Here is a 19,515-nt window from a genome sequence, read left to right as displayed (position 1 = left end):
ATTCACAGGCATTTTTAGTACCTGAGTGGACAAATCCTAGAATTTTAGAGTTCAAAGTCACCTCTGAGGTTGTTCCTCTGAGATCTTTCATTTTAAACCTCTCACATAAAAGGCTCTTTCAGCAGTGCTCCTGACTAATAACTGGATAGCCTCTTGCTTGTGGAAAGGAGATAAATAGATCTCATTTGCGAGAGAATGTATTGCACATACGCACAGTTCGATGATCTGGCACCAAAATCTTTTGCTGTAAAATCTATTCATTGATCCCAGTAATTCTCTCTGTACCTACATGGAGTTAGTTCAATTCCTCATCTAGTTAGTGGACAGCGCTTCATATATTTACAGCCTTTTATCAATTCTTTGGGTTTTGGTATCAGCCATGGTAAACAATATGATTTCACACATATCCGTATGCAATTAGTTCTCATTTAATTTAGATTTTCTTTTTTTTTTTTTTTTAATTTTTTTTTTCAACGTTTATTTATTTTTGGGACAGAGAGAGACAGAGCATGAATGGGGGAGGGGCAGAGAGGGAGGGAGACACAGAATCGGAAACAGGCTCCAGGCTCTGAGCCATCAGCCCAGAGCCCGACGCGGGGCTCGAACTCACGAACCGTGAGATCGTGACCTGGCTGAAGTCGGACGCTTAACCGACTGCGCCACCCAGGCGCCCCTAGATTTGTTTCTTAATGTACTAGTTAAATGTGGTGATTCCCATCACTTTGGAAATTTGGAATTGCAAGGCAAATCCTCCAAGTATTTATAATATGGAGGGATAAGGACCTCAGGAATAGCTTTGTGACCTAACCCAATGACTCTCAAACTTTAATGTGTATTGAATTACCTGAAATCTTATTTAAATGTAATATTTGATTCAGTAGTTCTAAGGAAGATCCTGAGAGTATGCATTTTTAAAAGCTACCATGTTACTGGTCCACAGATCACATTTTGAGTAATAGGGTCTAAATAGAATTTCTTATACAGGTTTCATTAAATTCCAAAAATATAATATGCTTTTGTATACTACTGTATTTTATATAAATACATAATTAAGGCAAAACATTAGCACTAGCATATATACACAAAAACACAGGTGATGCTGTTTAATGCAAGAAAAATGTAGACAAGATAGAGATTATTACATTAATTCTCCACTGCTAACAATTATTACCTAGTGCATGGGTGCTTTGAGCTATGAAAAAAAAAATTCTTTCAAATTACCTTGGATTGTTTAAAGGACAGTAATTGTTCAAAACTTGTGAGGTAATTAAAACCACCACAACTTTTCTAACCCTATACCTGTTAATTAAGTGTCTCATTTCCATAGGCTGACTTTCATTCCTCCCTGCTGGCCAGCTCTCACTTTTACCATCAAAAAACCTTGTCTCTATTTTCACAAAGGTGAAAATGAATTTATTCTCCAGGGTATTAGCCACACATACTACAGAAATTTTCTCATGTGTTATGACATGAATTTTCCACAGTGAGTCTATTTCAATATGGAATAATTTTTTTTTCTCTTCTAAGAAAAAAGAATCATCCATTACTTAACAGTCATCATCTCATGGCTGGACTACAAATAGTATTCTCTGTCATTTTGGATATATTTGTTTTACGTAGTTTTCTACTAACTTATTAATAAGATTTATTATAATTTACACAATTAAAATTATGTAATTATATAGATTATAATGACTAATAATTTGCTTTAGTACCTAAGAACTATCTACAGAGGTTTTATTAATACAACAATAATAAAACAGCTACTACTACAATTTACTGAGCACTTATCTCATGAAAAGTACTATTCATGCTTACAGAATTCTAGATAAGTAAGTATAAAGGAGAACATTATACAGATGCAGAAATAGAAGTTGATAGATGTGAAATAGCTCGGTTGGCGTCAAATGAGTGTAAATGGTTAAGTTGAGGTTTGGAGCCAAATAACTTAGGCTCCATGATCAGAATGCAACCCTGCCTGCCTTTGAAAAGTATTTCATATTATTCATAATAGCTTTTATCTTGAAGAAAGTATTTATAGCAATCTTTAAGACTGGAAGGTTCCATCAAACTAGATCCAAAGTACATCTAGAAGACAAGAGGATATTTTAAAATGTAGAGTATCCTCAGGGCACAAGAATAAGCTTTCTTAGGATCAGGGATCATAAAAAGAGAATTTTTCAAACACAATGCTTTATTTAAGAACATAAAACAATTAGTCTAACAATTACTTTAAGCTATTCAAATCTCACATATTAACTAAGTGGCAAAGAGCATTCAACCAATTTAATGAATCCATAATATAGACCTTAGCAGAATTAAGCACTCCTGGCTTTAGTTTAAGTTAGCAATGAAGTGGCTTAGCTTTGTGTTTTGTTTTGTTTTATTTTGTTTTCCCCAAGATGCCATGATCCTTAATTTGAATTCCCCCAACTTTTGCTTCTTCTTTTGTAAATCTTTGGGTAAGAACCTGAAAATTACACTGCCTATCACTGGCCTTCCTTCACTTTCGCAGTCATCACATCTGCTCATCTCCACACCTCCAATCCACTCAATCGGTGACTCCTGTACTATAAATGTCATAGATGAGAGCAGGATGAAAGTGCAGGTGATTAGAAGAACTAGAATGACCTTTTTCAGAATAAGTATAGTAAAGTGAAGGAAGAAATCTGATTAGATCCATAGAAATGCTTGAGATGAGGGGCACCTGGGTGGCTCAGTTGGTTAAGCGTCTGACTTCAGCCTAGGTCATGATCTCGCCATTATGAGTTAGAGCCCCACATCAGGCTCTGTGCTGACAGCTTGGAGCCTGGAGCCTGTTTCAGATTCTGTGTCTCCCTCTCTCTGCCCCTTCCCCACTCTCACTCTGTCTCTGTCTCAAAAATAAATAAACATTAAAAAAAAAGAAAAGAAAAGAAATTCTTGAGATTAGAAAAGAGAAGTTATCATTATATGTAGGGAGAAAAATGCTGCCAAGGAATTAAAGTAATAATGCAGTCCCTACAGAATACAGCTATAATCAACCAAATTATGGTGCATCTTTTAAAGACTCAGAACCTCTCCATATCAAGATGTTTCATGACAGTATCCCAGTTTTCATTCTATTGTTCAAGTCACTGGTCTACTGTTAAGGTCTCTGTTGGTAAAATTAACTTCACTAAATAGTTAGCATAATGGTTCCAAAAAGACATTGAGGGCTCTTTTGCCTGGGCTGCCAACAATGCCATCCAGACTGAGGAAGACCAGGAAGCTTCAGGGTCATGTGAGCCATGGCAATGGCCTTACGGGGAAATGTGGGAAGCACCCAAGAGGTAGGAGTAATGCTGGTGGCATGCATCACCACAGGATCAACTTCAACAAAAATCACCAGGTCACTTTGGAAAAGTTGCTATGAGGCATTATCACTTAAGGAGGAACCAGAACTTCTACTCAACCATCAACCTTTATAAACTGTAGACCTTGGTTAGGGAGCAGACATGGGTAAATGCTGCCAAAACAAGACTGGAGCTGCTTCTATCATTGATGTGGTGTGACTGGGCTACTACAAAGTTCTGGGGAAGGGAAAGCCCTCACAAAAGCATATCATCATGAAGGCCTAATTCTTTAACAGAAGAGCTGAGAAGATTAAGGGGTGGCGGGGGGGGGGGGGGTTGGGGACAGGGTGCTGTATCCTGGTAGCCTGAAGCCATGTGGAGGGAGGTTCATTAAATGCTAACAAATGCTTTCCTTTAAAACAAAACAAAAGAAGACACTGAAGGTTACAAATGTTTTTTTGTAAACTTTGAGAATTTAGCTAATACTTTCAATATTTCTTTTCAGTAGTTTCAGGAAATATACTAAAATACCAAGTGGCCATCTGATAATTATGAAGACTCCCAGGTTATTTGCAAATTTTGTGTGATGAGTGTGTTGAAGGGAAATGTAAGGTAAATATCTAACATAATTTTTATTGATGAACTCATTTAAGTCCTTTGCTTTAATTTATTCTTTTATTTTACTTGACCTTTAGTCCTCTATGTAGCCTGATGGAAGACATAATAACAACAGAAGATCCTTCCTTAGCACCTTGATATGCATGTGTGCCTAAACATGCTTTTTATCCAAGCATGGCACATATAGAATCCCATACCTTATTAAGGGCAGAAGAGAAAACCATGGATGATTTTTGTTCTAAACTTCTTCATATATTTATTAAAAACAAAATTATTTCCACCTTAATTGTCCAAATAGAATTCTCATGTCACATTTCATTTGGAAAAAAAATCTGCAAGATTGCTAAAGAGAGGTGACTGGGGGGCACCTGGGGAGCTCAGTCAGTTAAGCCCCAACTTTGGCTCATGTCATGATCGAGCAGTCTGTGAGTTCGAGCTCCACATTGAGCTCTGTGCTGACAGCTCAGAGCCTGGATCCTGTTTTGGATTCTGTGTCTCCCTCTCTCTCTGCCTCTCCCCTGCTTGCACTCTGTCTCTCTCTCTCTCTCTCTCTCAAAAATAAATAAACATTAAAAACAATTAAAAAAAAAAGAAGGTCACCTGGATGGCTTAGTTGGTTAAGTGTCCAACTCTTGACATAGGCTCAGGTCATGATCTTGCAGTTGTGAGATTGAGCCCCACATTGGGCTCTGTGCTGAGTATGGAGACTGCTTGGGATTCTCTCTCTCCCTCTCTCTCTCTGTCCCTCCCCCATTCTCTCTCTCTCTCTCTCTCTCTCTCTCTCTCTCTCAAAATAAATAAACATAAAAAAAAAAGATTCCTGGGGCACCAGGGTGGCTTATTTGGCTAAGCCTCTGACTCTTGATTTTGGCTCAGGTCATGATCTCAGGGTTCATGAGATGAAGCCCTGCATACGGCTCTGTGCTGAGTGTGGAGACTACTTGAGATTCTCCCTCTCTCTCTCTCTCTCTCTCTGCCCCTCCCCCACTCATGCTCTCTCTCCCTCTCTCTCTCTCACAAAGTAAATAAATAAACTTTAAAAAAAAAAGCTTGCCAAAGAGAAATTTACAACAAATTGCAATACTGTATAGAAAGATACCATGGCTAAGTTCAATTAAGATATTGAAAGTCAAATTTTGACTGAGCCAACAATAGGATTCAGGACTCCTTACCAGCTTTCAGAGTCTAACTCAAGTGACACAGATCCTCACAATCTCCTCATCACCTTCTGCATTTTCAATACCATCATCTGCCAGTAACATGCGGAATTTATCATTGAGGTAGAAGATAAGGTTATGTCACCAATAATGGCCCACTGGGAAAGGTTAGCTTTTAGGAAAGACTATGTTACTGACCTCCATAGTAGAGTGAACAATGTTGGTAACTTGCAGGCAGAGGAAATATGAAATAATTTTCATAAATATATTCTAAATATAAGTATAAATATAAAATATATATTCAAAAATAATTTACAAAGGATTGGTTTTTCTCCAAATCCCAGGGGTTAATGTTGTCAGCTGGCTAAATTTGGTTCAGAAATATGCACGGTCATCTTTCCACCAGTAATATAAGCATCATAAAGAACTGGTGCAAACAATTTTTATCACAAGCATTGCATGATTTACCATCCTGCCTATAAATAATTTAATCTAATAAAAAAAGAGGAAGCATTCTTTTCATTCAGGGAGAAAGTAAATTTTAGTATAAAATGAGAAGCAACATTTTTATTAACAGAGGAATATGGACCAGTAAACAGAGAGAAAAAAAAAACCTGTATGGCTCACTGGCACTATATTAAAATAGGTATACAAAGTGAAACATATTATATATCACTTTGCTTAACCAAAATTTGAAATGTTTTCTTTTATATTTTGCTAAGTAACATTTAAAGTTTATAAGTATGCTGGAATAATATGTTAGAAAGCAGTCTTTTATTTATTCAGGAAACAGATAAGTAGAAATAAAAGAAAAATCCTTTTAAACACATAATTTATCTGAATTTACTATCTAGTCATGTGAAAGGGAGATAGTTACAGACTATTTAGTTCCATGGTGATGGTGAACATATTTTTAGTCTTCATTCATAAAATGTGGTACCTTTAATCTAATAGAAATTCACAGTTAGTGGTTAAAAAAATCTCCAATGTAGAACATGTCTTATCACAAACCTTTTTCTGAAATAAAAGCAACTGTGGTAGGAAGGATATAATATAGATATATATTCACAATTCTCAAGGGGTCACAATAGATCAGTGTTTTTATTAAAATTTTATTTTTAAATAATCTCTACACCCAATGTGGGGCTTGAACTTATAGTCCCAAGATCAAGAGTTGCATACTCTACCAACTGAGCCAGCCAGGAACCCTTAGTGTTTTTCAAACTGTAATCTATGACATTACATGAAATAAATCTAATGGGATGTGGCCAGCTATTTCTTAATGGTACACAGCAGAAGAAAAAAGAATATAATATATTGGAGGGCACTGCAGATAGTAAAGTAACAAACATTTAATAAAATCTCTATATCATATCATTTACATACACATACAAGTATACATATATATTATATATATATATATATAATATATATAATATATATGCATACACACATGTATCAGTATGTTGTTATATACTAGATCCTAATATAAAATAATACATTTTTGTAGGCCTGGTAAAAAAAATTTTTTTTGAAAACTGCTTCAATAAATAATATTAAAGCCCAGTCTTTAATCAACAATATTAAATCATATATTATACTTCTTTTCAGAGAATTGTCTTTAAATTAACTGATCATCATTAGCTTTACAGTTAGATCGTATTACATATCATATTAAATCTATAATCAACACAGAACCATCACATGATCTAGAAAGAAAAATTTAGGTTTACTTGAATTTCCTCAATACTTTCTCTTTTGCTTTTTTATTACATTAAGGCATGCAAAAATTTGAAAGTCTAGCTAATATAGGAATCATTTAAGAATTTTATATATATTTTTATATCCTAGCTTGACATAGTCAAATGTGCACAAAGCTTCCTTGATATACTGACCAGACAATTAATTTTAGAGAAGCAGTATAGATCTACAGCTCCCATTTGATAAGGTGATAAGTTATGGGATCCAGAGAAACATCGGGAACAAGATGGTTGCAGATGTTGAGTGAGGGGCCAAAGGTGTTTCTGGTGGGCATTATTTTGGAACAAGGAAAATAGAAACAATTTCAAAGAACTTTATGAGTGTTGGAGAAAACAGTAAATGAGTAAGTTAATAAATTAAAGAATTACAATAGTGGAGGAAATGACTGGGGAGAAGGACTACACTATCCCTACTCCCGGGGATAGAGCTTTTGGGAAAAAAAATTAAAATGTGTTCAGGTTTTGTTTTTATAAGCCATTCAAAGGAGACATCTGCTGTCCTTACCAAGACTTCTGTCTCTGCCCTCTGTAACAGAAATCATGCTCCTTCTTGCTGGCCTGGAATTATAATCAGACCACCTTCATTTTATATAGACCCCAAGAGAGTACTAACAACTTTTGACTACTGATAGTCTGGGAAGAATTCAAACCACTAATCCATTGTCTGTAAGCACTTTATTCTCATACCAATGCCATAAACCATCTAATTCTGTAAAAGCTGACACATAATACCTAGTACGAAGAGAAGAACTTATGTTTAGTAGCAACCTGAGGAAAAATAAGTACATAAAATCAACAAGGAAGCATCGGTATGGTTCATTGGAGATCTGGGACTGCCTATCTGGATATAATATTGGATAAATTGAGAAAATTGGGGCAATAATGGATCAAAAGTTATAACACAGCATTTTTGTGCATCACAGAGACCCTTTAGGGAAACCCCTGCTCAACAGTGAGTTCATTTATCAAAGGGATAATGACCCAAAAACATTCTTTTGGAGACAGCGTGGAAACTATCTCCTTTTTAAAAGAAAGGCACCTGTGGAACTAATTAGGATGAAGTACTTCTTTCAAAGTATGGGCTATAATCCTGTTGAGTGAATAAAAGATTTACAAGACTATAGTTCAGAACGAGAGAGAACGCAAATGACAGCTGATGGCAGGTGGCTTCTGGTATGAAAATAAGAATATTTGGAAAGATTCAGACTGATATTCACTGAGATATTCACAAGAGAAAATACTACTTGTACCCAAGAACAATTTAAATAATTCAAGTCACTCTAGCCCCAAATTCAATTAACTAGTGCCCCAAAGTAGGTAAGCCTCTCCTGAATGCATATCTTATTATAGATTTAGGGAAAAGTTCTGAAGAGATAGTTCCCTCCAAGGAGTAAGCAAGGGGCTTACGCTAAAAGGTTACATTTTTACTTCATACCTTTTAATTTTGTACTGTTTACTCTTCTTAAAAGCATATGCATGTATTAATTTTAAAATATTATTCATAAAGAGTATTGCTCATTAAATTACAGAATGTAAGATATTTAATTATTTTCTTCATTCAAGATGCAATAATTTTTTGTTTGCCGATTTGTATGTATTGCTCAACTTTATGTGTATAAGTAAAAGAGTATGTAAAGGAATGATATTGGACATTTGTTATCACTCCATTGTGAGTTAAAAAATAATTCAGAGATTTGATAACATAACCCAACTGTCAAGGCTTATCATACCCATGCATAACACAGAGAGAAAATATAATAGAATCATACAACTGTCACCTGGTAAGAATCAGGGACCTTAGCAATCTAGTGAAATCTAACTTATTTACACTTTCCTTTTATTGTTAGTCTTGTAAGAAGGCCTCAAATTTTAGTTAAAATCAATCTATTTATCAATCTAGTTTAATCTCTATTCTTCCCTGGTAGGGCTTCAGAGAAAGCTAATTCTCATAATACTTCCTTAGTTATAAGTCTCCTGGAATATACAGTTGTTTCTATCTCTGCCTTAACACCACCTCCAAGACTTCTCTCCATCTTTGACACTAAAAACTTTGCAGAGCCATCAATGACCATTTTGTAGCAAATCTAAAAGATAAATTATACTCTATCATACATTGGCCTGTCACGATCATGTCACATTCTGGATTATGCCCTCCCTCCCTCCTGCCTCTTTCTTTCTTTCCTCGGTTCTGTGACAGTGCTCCTTCCTGGTCTTTCTCCTAACTAAGGCCTTCTAGGTTTCCCCTCTCTTGAAAGTTGGGATTCCTCAGTTTTCTCTTTAGGGACCCTTTCCCTTTTCACTTTAGTCTGTCTCTGGATTGTGTCATGAACTCTAGGGTGTCATTTGCCACCTACATACTGAAAATTTCCAAGTCTATATATCTAGGTCAAATCTTTTTTTAAACCTATTTTTCTGACTGCCTACTACATACCTCTATCTGGATGTTCCATAACTACTTCAAACTCAATATACCTCAACCTTGCCTCAAGGGATTTCTTCAAACCCAATCCTTTCCATGTATTCCTTTTTTCAGAGAATGGTACTGATAACCACTTTAGTGCCCAAGAAAATATGGTGCTTCTTGAGTCCTTTTTCCTCATCCATTATAACCAATAAATTACTAGAATGTACAAATTCTATGACACCTACTTTTTTCTTTGTACTCGTTGCCACTTCCTTATCTCTTACACAAATAAATGATAGCCCTCTGTCTCCCTGCCCTCCTCTGCTGCTTCTCTCTAAATCATTCTCCACACAGCAGCCAGAGTAATAAACACGCATACACAAAACCATGGCACTTTCCTACTTAAATCAAATAAGTGTCCCCTATTACTTTTCAGATAAAGGCTATGTCCCTATTATGACTTAGCACATCATTATGACTTACCACATGTCATACCCAATCCAACACAATAATTCAGTCACTCAAAATCATTCTGTTACTCAATTATACCATTTTCCCACCCATACTTCGGAACTTTCCACATGTCTTTTTTCTAAAACACACACGTTTGAACTCTCGTGCCTGGTTAATTTCTGTACATCATTTAGATTTCAGCTAAGGCATTATTTCCAATGAGAGGATTACTCTGACCTCCATCTCTCCACCCAAGTCTTTTTTACTGTCACATCTATGTTTCCATGACAAGTAATATTTTGTTGCATTTATCACATTGTATTATAATTCTCTCTTTACTTGTCTCTAAGCTTCATGTGGGCAATGACTGCATTTATTTTCTTTATCATTTTATTTCTAGCTTCTAATGTAGTGACTGGTACAGATTTGGTTTTCAGTAAACATTATTAATTGCATATATAAATTAATGAATCATCACCATCAATCCTATCAATGTCTTATTCTCAGAAATCCAAGGTTCTCTTACAAGAATTTCACTTATGATATCTGACTTTATTTAATCAATTTTAGCCATGTTTCAGAACACAGGATAATAAAATATGTATGCTATCTTCTGACATACTTTCCACTCAAGGAACACTTGTCAAAGTCATCAAACATCTTCAAAACAATTATTCAAGAGCTGGTTTTATCCTAATGGATATGCTCCTAAGTATACATCAGGGGTTCATGTACTACTTTGAAAAGGCAGAATAGTACTGGGAATGAATCATTACCTTGAAGAAGCTCAAAGTTCTTTACTAAGTTGTGCCAGGGAAGCCCCACATTCAGTGACAGATTTCATTACCAGCACATCCGTTTTTGCTATCTTTGTAGAACACTGTTAAGTGCTATGCTAATAGACAAAAGTAGAAAATCAGAACATATGTTATGAAATTAGCTGGAAGCTTTACAAGCAACATTTTTTTTTTCTGGATGAAGAGATCGAGTTCAAAGACATAGTTGCTAACATACTAGTGTGCAAGAAAAGCAACCAATAATGGATATTTTCAACAGAATTAAGAAATCAGACAGAATTAAGCTAGGTGGTATCTCATCTGACACACCTCAGGGTTGCAAGAGAAATAAATAAAATGCTGCAATTAAATACTGAGTTTTTCTTCAGTACATTCTTCTAGACTACCTACTGCAAATTAAGAGCTAAAGACAAGTCATCTTAGCCTGAGGGAGCAAAGTTAGAGGAAATATTTAGAACTCTAGACACAAATAACAACTATTTAGACAAACGATGTATCCTATAGTTATTGGAATGGTAAGGACAATAGACACGGAGCATGTAATGTCAACTTAGAGTATTAGTTGACATTTGTATCAATGCCATCTTTAAATTAAAGGGCAAGAGTATATAAATAACACTAGGGATTAAGACAAACTAAAAAAATGGGGATATTGATGAGAGTCTCTAAATAGAAGACCTGAACTAGCAAAATACCTAGTAGTTCATCACTTATCCCAGGTAAAAACAAAAACAAATAACAGAGGGCTCTTCTCTGAAGAAAATATTAAAAGAAATCTCAGCATATGATATTTCCTGTCCCCAGTATAAAGGCTGGCTTATTGATGTTCACCATAAAGAGAAAGGTAATGATCAGTTCTGCCCACATCCATAGAGCTTCTAGGAAATACCTCATTTCTAACCATTACAGGTAACCGATGATTAATGGACATTTAAGGAAAACAAGTGATGTGGAAAAAAATAAAAGGTCAAATTAAGCAAACAGAAAAGTGGACTATAAAAGAGAAAAAAATTAGAAAGCAGAGTAAGATTTTTTAAAAATTTTTAATGTTTATTTTTGAGAGAGAGAGACAGAGTGTGAGAGGGAGAGGGGCAGAGAGAGAGGGAGACACAGAATCCGAAGCAGACTCCAGGCTCTGGGCTGTCAGCACAGCTCAAACTCACGAACCACGAGATCATGACCTAAGCTGAAGTCGAACACTTAAGCAACTGAGCCACTCAGGCGCCCCAAGAATAAGATTTTTTTTAAATGTTTTAATTAGGGGCACCTGGGCTCAGTCGGTTAAGCATCTTACTTCGGCTCAGGTCACGATCTCCAGGTTCCTGCCCCACATCAGGCTCTACTGAAGCTTTGATAGCCTTACATTTACTTCCACATTTACACCATTAGATCAGTTTCAAACTTTTAAACTTAATAAATATTTTTACTATGATGCTACTGCTGCAAATGTAGTTTATTGCAATCTTGAGTCACATACTAGGATTATATTTCATCCCCTATAAGTCCAATACTTCCACAAGAAAAACACCATCTTGTGTCATTTAGAATGAATTCTCCTTAAATCCTCTACCAAATGCCTTTACCATATTCCTAATTTTGTACAATTTGGAATCATTCTTTATTTTTACAGATTCTTCCTATCTCCCAGAGCCTTCTGTCCAAAGCCTTTGTTCTACTGCTCTCTAAGGCAGAGTCTAGTTATTGTAGAGAGATGGCATGTTACTGTGCCTCTAAGTCAAACCCATTCTTTCTGTGATATCATGTATTCATCTTTCTTGGTATACCCTCTTCTCACTATAGTACATCTTTAATTAACTTTCCAAGAAGGCAAGATAATAGGGGGGAAGGATCTGAGCAGGAAGCAGAGAGAAGGTTGATGGTGTGAATGAACTAGACTCTTTTTTCATAGCAGCAAGTCAACACACAATGTATAAGTAGATTTTTTTAAAAGAGAGATATCAACATATCATTTTAAAATAAACATCAGAAGAGCTAAACAGAAACTGAAGTGGTTGTCACTTGAGGGCAGAGCCTGGCAAGAGAGAGGATTTTGATAGTCAACATTTGCTTTTCAATATAACTTATAATTATTTACTGATGTTCACCAAATATTCCCAGTTCTCTACCCCCCAAGAATATGGCAGGACTGCACCTCTTGGTCCCTGTGGGGCTGCATGGAAACATATTACTAGTCATGGAAAAGGACTTGTGAGTGAAAGTGGCATGTGTCACTTCTAGGTGGAAGCAATACACAATTCATCACCCTCTCTCTCTTTTTTTTCTCTGTAACATGAATCAGAAACTTTGGTGGCTAATCATCAGCCTGAGTACCAGAATGAGAATACACGTTTCAGCGCTAGGCCCCAGACAACTTATGATATGCAGCATGGTCTAGAAATAAGCCTTTGTATTATGAGCCACTGAAATTTTGGAGTTACTTGCCACTGCAGCAAAAGTTAGTTAAAGAATGCTATTTGATTTTTTTCACATGTGCATGATTTATTTTGATAATAAGATATTTTAAAACATCAGAAGACATGGAAAGATTCTAATTTGTCCTAAATATATAAATATAATGACTTTGTTAATGCCAAATCTATAAGCTTAATAAGATAATTTTAATTCTTTTCAACAAGGTTCTTCCTCTGAACCTCAGAACACAGAAAATTGAGCAATTATTTTCTCCATTCTCCTGGGTTGGTACATAAATGGCATCATTCTAGAGGCATAAGAGAAATTAATTCATTACATATAATAGATGCCTTAAGTCATCAGGGCTTAATTTCTTGTGGAGCCCCAGATGAGGAAATCTACTTGGACTATAATCCCCATAAGGAATATGGTAATTCATGGAAAGACAGCTAGTCATTCTTTAACATTGCTATACCACAATAAAGCATTAAATAATTAAAACCATAATGATTAAATAAGAATTACTCTTTTGCTATCCTAATTTATATAAGGTACCAGTTCTCAAACTTCAGTGGGTCTGGAGTAGGAACCAGAAATTTGCATTTTATCAGGCACCTGAAGATATTCTGAGATAGGTAATCTTTAGACGCACTAAAAATATTGCCTTAATGTTTTACTATATACACATTGAAATTGAAAAGATTGTTTACATCAGCCCCCAAACATCAGTGAGTGATTAACTCTCTCAATAAACACAGTGATAAAAATGGAAACTAAGAGAAAGTCAAAATCACACTTAAAATAGAATTAAATCCTCATTATCAGGGAAGATTAAGCATCTCAAAAATTGACAGTGATTAAAATATAGCAGGAGCCTGCTGAGGGTTGTGCCTAGTCATCTTTCAGAAGAATTCAGTGATTGATAAGATACCAGCTGGATCAATGGCCATCTTCACATTCCCACAGACACATCCCAGAGAGGCAGTCAGGCTCAAGGAGGAAGGGATTCACAAAACCAATCAAATTTCCTAAGGCCCCAACACCACTCAAACAGAGCACTCCAGGAGGCAACTTGGTTTCTATTCTCCCACCTCATAGGGGACCACTGCCTGCTGCGGCCTAGGCACAGAGCCTTGCTTTGTAAAAATTCTGAGATTAGGCTCCTCTTTTTTTTTTGCCACATGACTCTGCAAATCAGTTAATCAGTTTCAGATCATAACAGTAGAACTGATGATCGTGAATATATTCCCAGTTCTATTAAAACTCATCTATGCATGCCCTTGGCTATATTAAAATCTTGCCATATTTTGAAACTTAAAAAAAATGCCATAACCATTTGACTTCTGGGTTTTTTTCTGGTTATTTTGATGACATAAAACTAAAGGCTAGCAATGGTTGCTGGAGAAACACTACTGAAATGTGAACAAATATTAAAAATGATGTATATGAAGTCACTATTGAAAATTGATCTTGTCCATCATCACCAAAGGTGAGTCCACATCTGTGGTGACTGTCCATACTGGCTTACCATCTCACTCCAGTTTTGGCCTCTCATAACTTTGGTAACCTAAATACAATCCTATTTACATATCTCCGCTTCATTTTATATCTCATTAAGACTCAAAGTCTCAGCCCTGTCATTTGCAGCCTGACGTTCAAATACAGTAGAGAACAAGATTGGCTTTTGGTGGAAAGACAGAATACACACTGTTTAATAAGTTTTAAGTTTCACTGAGCTGCTGGGTCTCAAAGTCAAACTTATCAAGTAGCCACTGAAAAAAGTAATGTTGAATGTAATACATATTTTTCACTATGCCAAAACGTGCCTGTGTATGATAAATTTTCCATGGGTGAGCAGTCTTTTCCATATTAGTAACACTAAACTTTATACCTGATTATATTTCCACTTTACTTTGGTGTAAAGAAGATTAGCATTAAATTTACAGTCTTTTCCCACTCACTGCCTAGGATCTTATGATTTGCATCTTTGTAATTAAACCATAACCCTGGTATCTATTTTTTCTACCCTTATTTTTCCTTTACCCTAATCTTTTTCATCTGTTCATTGTTATTTTGTTAAATGGTATGTATTTTTATGAGATACCTCAAAACAGAGCCAAGCTAAAAAAAAAAAGTGTAACTAATAGGTAGGCAATAAATGAAGAAGAAAGAGAGATAGAAAGGGAAATGATATCTATCATGTAGATGAGCCATGAGGGAAATTCAAGATGGTGGCATTGCAGTTTAGAAAGTAGCTCCTGCCCAGCTGAAACAGAGCTTCTTACCATGTCCTGAGATTGGTCTTTTTTTTTTTCACTAAGATAGTGGGAGACAAAAGTATTACTTTCTGTAGTGTTTAAGTTATGAATGCTTTGATACTTTCAGTTCTTATGAGTAACATAAGGGTTGACTACTGATAAAAATATTAGTGGTTAAGAAAATTTGAATTTACTTATTAATCAAGTAAAAGCTTGAATCAAAGCACTATGCTTAGTATTCAGGGGTGGAGAGTTCCACAGGACGTGGGTAGGATGAAGGCAGGAAAGAGGACAGTGGTTCAGAATTTGAGTTTTAGATAGAGGTAACTTGGATTTGAATCCTTCCTATTGGTGTCACATTGGGTACTTACTGTTTTAGCCTCAATTTCCTTTATCTATAAAACAGGAATAACTTTGTGTCCTTTAGAGATTTAACTTGAGATGAAGGCCTTAGAGAACTTAGTACAGAATATGTTTTCCATTCACTTTTGCTTTCTATTTATGACAGCTCCTTCCCTAAAAAACTTGAGATTTATAGAGCAATTAAGTCATGTATACAAGACTATAGTTGACGGGCATATGTAATAAATACCATGATGGTGGCATATGCAAAGTGCTATGGGGGTAAGAGAAACAAGAGAAAAATGATCAAAGTCAGAGACCCCAGCTGTAGGGTCAGCTTGAAGAAAAGCCTGTAGTTATTTGAATGAAAGGCTACCTAATGTGTTTGAAAACACATAGCAAAACTACATCAAGAATTGGCTTGAAGGACAAATTGGAATAGACCGTACAATGTCAAAGTAAAATGAAAATGCTATCAAGAAGAAACTAATAATGAGAACACTGCTTTTGCAAAGGAATCATTCTGTGAAAAGTAATATGCTCTTTATGTTGCCCCAATTAGGATATGTAGCTACATTATAGTTCTTCTCATAACAACTAGCATTCAGTATAGAATTAATATGTTCCAGAAGTCTTTTAGATACATAATAATCAAGTAAGATAAGAATTATCCCCATTTTCCAGAGCAGAAGATGAGGTTTAATAAGCTTAAATACTTTGATTAAAGTCACTTGGTAAATAATGGCATGGAGATGCTTCCTGGCTACAAAGTCCATGTTCTAAAGCCTGTGCCCTTCTCACTATCATCTTTAGCCTCTCTATATAAGTGCATCTTACAGGATCTTTTTTAATGACTGTGTCAAAAATGTGGTTTGATTGTTTACATGAAGAGGGAGCCCTTCACATAGGATTTTACATTAATTCTCTGAACAAGTCAAAATGTGAATTTGAATAAATAAGAATACAGGCTTTATTTTCCAGAGAAGCAAGTGACACCAATGCCAGCAGTGTCTTATATAAGGAGTGGTTGCCCCCACACTTATGGGGTAACAACTAACTCGGTATTTTCTTTTCTACTAGTGACTATAGCTCTTGACAGTGTGCTAATTGTTTCGAAGTCTCTGCTAAACTGGGAGCACATCTCTGTAGCATTCTGAAAAATAAAAGGTCCTTCAGTTAAAAGGGAGAAAAAAAAACAGAAAAACAAAACAATGTATAAGCAAAGAGAATAAGTGATAACCTTCCATTGTTTGCTTTTCTAAATTTTCAAATACATATTTAATTTGAACTATAACAATTTTACATGACTTGTCCAATAACGACTATGCTCTAATCAGAAACTGAAAATAATTAAAGCTACCTCTGAAGATTAGCTAACAATTATCATTATGCTATAAAAAATAATGGCAGACTTGCCAATATAGCATTTCCAAATAGCCATCTATAGGAAAACAGATATTGAGGCCACTTTGCAAGTAAGAGACTATAAGAAATGAGAAAAAAACACCAGAAAGAACTTTTCGAAAGATTGTGTAGTATTTATTAGTACCATTCATTGTGTTTTTGACTCTCCATCTTCTGGACACACTTTCTGATGCTATTGTTACCATGTTGTACCCTGTGACTTTTGGTGGTCAGTGAATCAGAGTATATATGTAAAATGTCATTTCCAAGCTAGATAGAGCATTTCATTATTTGTTCAAGACCCCCACAGTTCTCTTTCCCTCGATTCCACTGACTGGTTGACTTGGACAGTGGCTGCTCCATCAAGCTGGGTTCAAAAGTGAGGGAATATAGAACACAAATTTCAGTCAACCAGCAACAGACATGGAACATGAGGGAAAATTAGACCTTTGTAGCTGTAAGTCACTAAGATTTTGTTGTTGTGACTGTAGTAAATCCTAGCCCAGCACTGTCCAAGAAAAAAAAAAAAAAAAAACATGATCCACATATGAAATTTTATGTTATTTTTTTTAATGTTCATTTATTTTTGAGAGAGAGAGAGCACGCACATGAGCAAGAGTGGGCAGGGTAGTGGCAAAGAGACAGGGAGACAGGATCTGAAGTGGGCTCTGTGTTAAAAGCAGAGGGCCAGACACGGGGCTCAAACTCGCAAACCATCAGATCATAACCTGAGCCAAAGTCGGACGTCCAACTGACTGAGCCACCCAGGTGCCCCTGAAATTTTAATATTTGTATTAGCCACATTTAAAAATGAAAAAGAAACAGGTGAAATTAATTATAGTCGTATTTAAAGTGCTCAACAGCCACAAATGGCCAGTGGCTACTATATTGGACAGAGCAGATTTTGCTTATTATGGTGATACAGACAATATATAGTATTTAATTAATCACTAAGATTTCATCAAGAAGCACACATATATACAGTAGGACAAATGGCTTAGAAATTGGAGAAAGTTGATAAATTATTTGTTTTAACATGGCAATGGGCTATTCTAGTGGATATGTCCTCTGGGCAATGGGAAAATACAGAACAAAGAAAGCACAGAACTTTTGGAATATAAATGTAGTTCCAATTATCCTTCACTTTGCTAGTCCCTGCAAATAGAATAGAGGGCTCAGCTATACCTTGAAAAATCTACAGTTGGTCCTCAAGAGACCAAATAATATAAATGATTTTTTAAAACACTTTGAAAGACATATCTGAAAGACATGACATCAAACATCTAGCACTCATAGGTCCTAGAGCTAAGAAAAAATATAAGCAATGAATAGAATTTTGAATATACCTAAAGTAATCAAGAGTGAAAGAAATACAATAACAGAGGGAAATCTTTGGGTTTTTAACAAGAAATAATTATTAGTGATATTTGGAAGTATGGCTTTGGTAAACTCATGAGTTAAGGGACCAATAAAGAAAATTCAAAAGAAATCTAGTGAAGAGTAAATTCAAGCAATGAATGAAAGGCAATAGTAATAGTAGGAGTAGAAATACACTTCTGTAAAATAGAGCTCCATTTCAGCTGAAGAGCCCAGGGAAACTTAATAAGAGAAAACAGCCATTTGTGGGTCTGTGTGAAGCTAATAATGAAATGCGGGATTTTACAAGGAGATGAGTGGCATGAGGGCAAAAAAGAGCAAAGGACTTAGACAAGGATCAAATACCCTATCTGGAGGCTTAAAGGAATAAAATGTAAGGCAGAGCTTTAGATTGGCTGCCAATCAAAGACAAAATCTTTGATCTATTGAGAATTACATGTTTAAATAATTGGTTACCTTGACTTTGAATGAAAGAAGGCATGGGATTTATAGGTAGTTGTAAGTTTAGCGGGAATAAAGGTAATGAGAACTTGACTGACTAATAACATGATTTCTACAGAAATAGGTATGTATTTTTTCACACAGGTAAAAATGAATAAAATTCTTAGGGAAAATAAAAATGAATCAAAATCAAGTTTATCATATGAACTAGAAATAACTCACAAAGGAAGAAAACTTTTAAAAAAATTGAATTTTTTCTTAAAATTGAATACCATAAATGCCTGTGCCTTTAAACATTTCAGAGAATGAGCAATAATATGAAATTCCAGAGAGTTTTTAGAACGCCTGTCACAGTACCATGTTATTGTGCTTATCTACTGTTTTTCTAAGTTTATACCAAACCAAAATTCTTGAAAAAATCAAGTTCCGCAAGCACTACACCCCTATATATTCTCACATATTTCCCCACAAATATCTCTTGATGTTAAGGTGTTTAGAAAAATTTATGGAATGTATGTAGGTTTCAAAAATTGTCACTATAGTTTAATACATAATTTTTCTAATATGTAACAGTATATGTTAAAAGTAAAGAGCAGTGTAAGTCACAGAATTCCAAAAACATTATCAAGGATTTTGGAAGAAAAAAAACAGTATTTTGAAAGTTTCAAAAATTGGAGAACTGGAAGGTTGTGTCAATTAAAGCAAAGCCCAAGATAATAAAAAATACTTTAAGAAACCTAATTTTTCAAAAAGAGCATCAAGCAGTGAAAAGAATTTC

At 35.3% G+C, this 19,515-nt stretch overlaps 1 protein-coding gene and 1 pseudogene across 3 annotated transcripts in view; one reads left to right on the top strand and one right to left on the bottom strand.

The window, feature by feature from the left end:
* The window catches only part of NLGN1 (neuroligin 1), an 847,062-nt gene that overhangs the window by 710,750 nt on the left and 116,797 nt on the right, over positions 1–19,515 (bottom strand). The gene's annotated exons all lie outside the window — the stretch shown is intronic.
* Positions 3,221–3,683, top strand: LOC121034221 (60S ribosomal protein L27a-like; annotated as a pseudogene).

This window comes from Herpailurus yagouaroundi, unplaced genomic scaffold, assembly GCF_014898765.1.
Source record: "Herpailurus yagouaroundi ecotype Mexico unplaced genomic scaffold, PumYag 159, whole genome shotgun sequence".
Lineage (NCBI taxonomy): Eukaryota > Metazoa > Chordata > Mammalia > Carnivora > Felidae > Herpailurus > Herpailurus yagouaroundi.
The sequence above is the reverse complement of the archived record's forward strand: the minus strand, read 5'-3'. Positions and strand labels throughout refer to the sequence as shown.